Raw genomic sequence first — 6,000 nt, forward strand, 5'->3', positions numbered from 1 at the left:
TGAGGTCCCGAGGAAGGTTACAGTAATATAAAACAGCAAGATTGAAATCTGTTAAATGAGTATTTCAATCTCCAATGAAATACAGCCAAGAGTACATGAAAACCTTACTCTTGTTGATGGACATGAAGCATCAGCTTGCCAGATTTAATGGTTCCTATGCTTTTTTCAAAATAAGATAAGTGGAATTTCCACTGATTCCATTCTCTTTTTTACTTAAAACAAAACAAAACCTTGTCATCAGCTCTAGAGCTGGTACAGATTGTTGCCCTTTTCCTGTGGGTCCAAGACCTTCCCTAATTCACCTCCAACATGCCCCCTTTTACTCCCTACCACCATGGAAACCCTGCTGTTGGTACTTCTACATCAGCAGATCTTTCCACCAACATGGAGCGGCTGATCCAGTCCAGTATCCTGTGTTCACAATGGCCAAACAGATGGGAAGCCTGCATTTAGGTTATGAGGGCAAGAGCCAGAAGTCTCCCCCTTGGTGGTCTCCACAAACTGGTATTCAGACACAGACTCGATTACTGCAATGCTTTCTACCTTTAAGGTTAAACTGAAAGTTGCAAGTAGGGCAAAATGCATCAGCTAGGTTGCCTTAGGCCAAGTTTATGGTCTAAGGCTGCAATCCTAACTTCATTCACCTGGTAGTAAACTCGACTGAATTCAACAAGACTTACTTATGAGGAGACATGGTTAAGATTGCGCTGTTATAAAGCCTTAACAACTCAGGACTGGAATAGCTGAGAATCCACTTTTCTCTATATCCATGCCTGTAATGGATGGGACCCTGTCCTCTTTACTGTTTCAACAATTGCCTACTACTCTGTGCAGCAAAAATGGTTTTTCTCAGGCCTTTCCCAAACTGAATTGCTGTTTTTAGTTTGCAGCTGATCTATGATCCATGAGGATTTTCATTACGCTCTCTATTTCTGCTGTATAACTGGTTTTATTGAATGTCTTTTTATGTACCCTTGCTTCCTGAATAGATAGTATATACTGAGTGACTTTTTTAATGCTGTCTCTTATGCTGCAGATAGTCCACATAGTAGCTATTATGTGTGCTACTTAAGTAGTAGCCTCTGGGAGCATCAGAAATGTTGCCCCACCACCAGGCATTGCTCTCTGCCAGTCAAGTGGCATTTTCACTGGCTCCAATCACTTTCATCTCATTTGGAATAGAGCTGGGATCAGTTTCCCTACTTTCAGTTTACTTGCATCACTTCTTTCTTCTTTGCTATCTAGGTTACGTTCAAAGATATACATTGATAAAACACAACCCCCAAAAAGAGAGGCAATATTGATGCCATTGTACATCTGCTCCCCAAGATTATTTTTCGTGTAGTGTTTTCACCAATGCACAACATATCGGTAAAACACCACACAAAAAGAATCTTGACACAATCGCATGCGCAGTCATATTAAGGGTTGCTTTTGTGCAGTGTTTTAGCAATGTGTATGGCCCAGTAACGAGGAGGGAGAAAGACACAAATGGCTCGAAGGAATGGAAAGCTGTGTCAGATCCTGCACCCACGAAAATGTGGAAACTTAAAGACAGAACAAGAGATGATTCCTAATGCACTGGATTCGTTAGGGAAGCCAGATCAAATAATTCAGAACTTCAAAATTTGGGAAGAAATTTACATGAGAATAATATCAGAAACAACCCAATTCTCTCTCTCTCTATCTATCTATCTCTATCTCCAGTAACAGTCATTAGGAATATCAGCGAACAAATTATGAATGGGGGTTTGGTGAGTGTTTTTGGACGCACAAAGAAAAATGCCTCTACAAATTGTGTTTTGAACTCTAGTTGGTGTGCTTGCTTGCTGGAAGAGCAGCTTAGTGAGGGAAGGGCGTTGTGCAATATCAGCAAAATGGTGACTGCATGGATTATTATTTTTCCTTTGGCTTGTTTCTTGTGTTGGTTTTCTCTTGTGGAAGCTTCGGTGTTGCAATAAAACCACAACTCGCTGCAAGAAAACCTTTTCTGTCTTGGTTTGTAAGCATGGCGAGGCTGCACTGACGGAATTAATGCACTGCTCCCTCATGGCCAGATTTCGGCGCCTCTCTGACAAGAGGTGGTACCCTTGGGAAAGGACTTTGTGGTAAATGGCCAGGGCCCCACACAGCAATTTTCACAGAAACACCTTGAAGCGACTTATAAAAGCATATATTAAAACAATCAATGAATCATCTATTATACCATCAGGGGCCCATTGAAACAGGACAGACAGCATAAGAACATAATCATTAAAACATTAACATATTTAAATAACATATAATACAAGGATAAAAAAATGAGCTGCCAATTGCAATTACCGTAAAATGAGAGCGTCACCTTATGAGACCTTTGAGTAGAGAACAGGAACTTGGCCACTGACTCTATTAGCTTGTTTGTATCAGCCAAGAAATGTTTCATAGAATTGACGCATTGGAAGGGACCCTGAAGTTCATTTAGTCCAGCCCCCTGCAATGCAGGAATATGCAGCTGTTTCATATGGGGATCGAACCTGCAACCTTGGTGCTATCAGCACCACACTCTAACCAACTGAGCTATCTAGATTTCAGGTACCATTGTGGACTGCTGTCCTTACAGGATGTTTCCTCAGAAAGGGGCAAAGTAGCCTGTTGTGTTGCTCTCCATGAAGATTACAGGGTTTATTTTTATTTTTATTTTTAAAAAAAGTGGCCTAAACTTTTGACTGATTCATCTCTACAGGGACACAAAGATTCCTCCTATGGGACACCTTCATTGTGCCTTCCCAATATTGCAGAAGGGAGACAGCCAAATCTGGAGAAAGCATGGCAATACTTGGGGAAGGTCAAATTGTCCAGTTAATACCGGGGTGGGGCGGGGCTCAAATCTAATAATAAACATCTCAGGAAAAAGACTGTACAGCAGGGATAAGAACATAAGAAAAGCCTGCTCTACCTCTCTTTTAAATCAGAACCAGTGAAGGCGGTGAAGGTCCTGTGTGAGTGTCTGGAGGCAGTTGGAGGATGGATGGCACATAACGAATTGAGGTTGAATCCTGACAAGACAGAAGTACTGTTCTTGGGGGACAGGGGGCGGGTGGGTGTGAAGGACTCCCTGATCCTGAATGGGGTAACTGTGCCCCTGAAGGACCAGGTGTGCAGCCTGGGAGTCATTTTGGACTCACAGCTGTCCACGGAGGCGCAGGTTAATTCTGTGTCCAGGGCAGCTGTTTACCAGCTCTATCTGGTACGCAGGCTGAGACCCTACCTGCCTGCAGACTGTCTTGCCAGAGTGGTGCATGCTCTAGTTATCTCCCACTTGGACTACTGCAATGCGCTCTACATGGGGCTACCTTTGAAGGTGATTCGGAAACTGCAATTAATCCAGAATGCGGCAGCTAGACTGGTGACTGGGAGTGGCCACCGAGACCACATAACACCAGTCCTCAAGCACAATTCAAAGTGTTGGTGCTGACCTTTAAAGCCCTAAACTGCCTCGGTCCTGTATACTTGAAGGAGCGTCTCCACCCCCATCGTTCAGCCCGGACACTGAGATCCAGCGCCGAGGGCCTTCTGGTGGTTCCCTCATTGCGAGAAGTAAGTTTACAGGGAACCAGGCAGAGGGCCTTCTCGGTAGTGGCGCCTGCCCTGTGGAACGCCCTTCCAGCAGATGTCAAGGCAATAAACAACTATTTTACTTTAAAAAGACAGCTGAAGGCGGCCCTGTTTAGGGAGGTTTTTAATGTCTGACGCTGTATTGTTTTTAATATTAGGTTGGAAGCTGCCCAGAGTGGCTGGGGAAACCCAGCCAGATAGGCAGGGTATAAATAATAAATTATTATTATTATTATTATTATTATTATTATTATTATTATTATTATTATTATTATTATTATTACTGCTGGATCAGGCCAATGGCCCAGCTAGCCAATATCCTGTTCTCACAGCAACCAAACAGATGCCTGCAGGAAGTCAGCAAGCGGGATCCCAGCAAAACAGCCCTCTCCTCTCCTGTGTTTTCTAGAAGCTGATATTCAGAAGTATTGCTGCCCTCTGACTGTGGAGGCAAAGCATAGTCCTTGTGCCTAGTAGACGTTGATAGCCGCCTCTTCCATGAATTTGTCTGATACTCTTTTAAAGCCATCCAGGTTGGTGGATGCCATCATTGCTACTGGCTGGGATGCGTCCTGGAATTCTGATGTTGCCCCTTGCTTGCCTGGTTGGAAGACAGAGAAAGGTCTGTCTTTTGCCTCTGGTACTGCCTGCCACTGGAAAGTGGCCCCAAGAAACAGTTAGTGACCCTTTCAAAAGAACTGGAACAAATTTACCGTATACTTTATATGAAAGAAAACTGTAAACATTTGAAAAGGTTTGTAGGCTTGAACTGAAATGTTTTGTAATGTAAATGTAAGGAACTGATTTACCAATAACAAGGTGAAATATTATAATAAGATAGAAGGTAAACATGTGATTATAGAAATGCGAAGACTATAGAAAGGTGTTTGGAAGTCAGAAAGAGGGAGGGAAGGAGGTCGATGCTCTTATAGAGTACAGTGGTACCTCGGGTTAAATACGCTTCAGGTTACATACGCTTCAGGTTACAGACTCCGCTAACCCAGAAATATTACCTCGGGTTAAGAACTTTGCTTCAGGATGAGAACAGAAATTGTGTGGCGGTGGCGCAGCGGCAGCAGGAGGCCCCATTAGCTAAAGTGGTACCTCAGGTTATGGGACCCGGGTGGCGCTGTAGGTTAAACCACAGAGCCTAGGACTTGCCGATCAGAAGGTCGGTAGTTCAGTGCAAGTAGATAAATAGGTACCGCTCTGGTGGGAAGGTAAACGGCGTTTCCGTGCGCTGCTCTGGTTCGCCAGAAGCGGCTTAGTCATGCTGGCCACATGACCTGGAAGCTGTATGCCGGCTCCCTCGGCCAATAAAGCGAGATGAGCGCCGCAACCCCAGAGTCAGCCACGACTGGACCTAATGGTCAGGGGTCGCTTTACCTTTACTTTCCCTCAGGTTAAGAACAGTTTCAGGTTAAGAACAGACCTCCAGAACGAATTAAGTTCTTAACCTGAGGTACTACTGTAATGTATTAAGTTATAGAATTATGTAACAAAATGTGATTATGATAAAAGTGGAAAATTTAATAAATATCATTTTTTTAAAAGGAAAGTGGCCCCCAGAAAATACCGAGAAGGAAATATGGACCCAGTTCCAGAATGTAAGACTAACGCAGCAGCCCCACCTGACTTTGCTCTTTCCTCTGTAGGAAATTAATCCAGCCCAAGCCCCAGGCTTTCCTCTTTTTAAAAAGCAAATACCCAACCCCCAATCCCTGGGGTGAAGGGTGGGGAACCCCTTTTAGAGACTTAGTGAAGCCTCCACTTGAGTTTTGACAGCTGATGATGCTCTGTGCCGAAAGAGGAGGCAGAGGCTGCAGCTGATCTAGGCAGCACGTGGACTTGGGGGGTGGGGTGGGAATCGTATTGGAGGCGTCGCAGGGTCTCTCCCCCCCCCCCCAGCCGCAGCCAGCAGTGCTTGTGAAGCTTCACAGCAAAGCTAAATTGACAGATAAGTGCTTTGGTTCTGATCTTCCTGCCCACACTTTGGCTCGTTTTTGGGTGATTGTTCAGAGGATGATTAGCACAGGTGTATTTATAAAGTACTCATCTCCATGGTGTTCGTTAATGCACATGCAGTTGCTTTTCGGATTCCAAGCACCTGCCAGACTTGATCTGCAACTCATCCCAAGAGACACTGATGTGGGCAAAAGAAAACCAGTCCTGCACAGCCCTGGGTTTGAGGCAATCAGGACAGGCCCCAAACATTTTGTTGTGTGCAGGCAAGACAGTTCTGGGCATTCTCTCAGTTTCTTGTTTGCCTGGTCGTCAGTGCTCTGCATTTCAACATCACACACGCACACAAACAACTCAGAGGGGGAAATCAGCAGCATTTTGTTTTGTTCTTTAATCAATTTTATTAAGGGCTTTCAACCTAATGTAGCATAAAATTTCAACTAA

The sequence above is a fragment of the Podarcis melisellensis genome (genome assembly GCF_964234715.1).
Source record: "Podarcis melisellensis genome assembly, chromosome: 8".
NCBI classification, from domain to species: Eukaryota; Metazoa; Chordata; class Lepidosauria; order Squamata; family Lacertidae; genus Podarcis; species Podarcis melisellensis.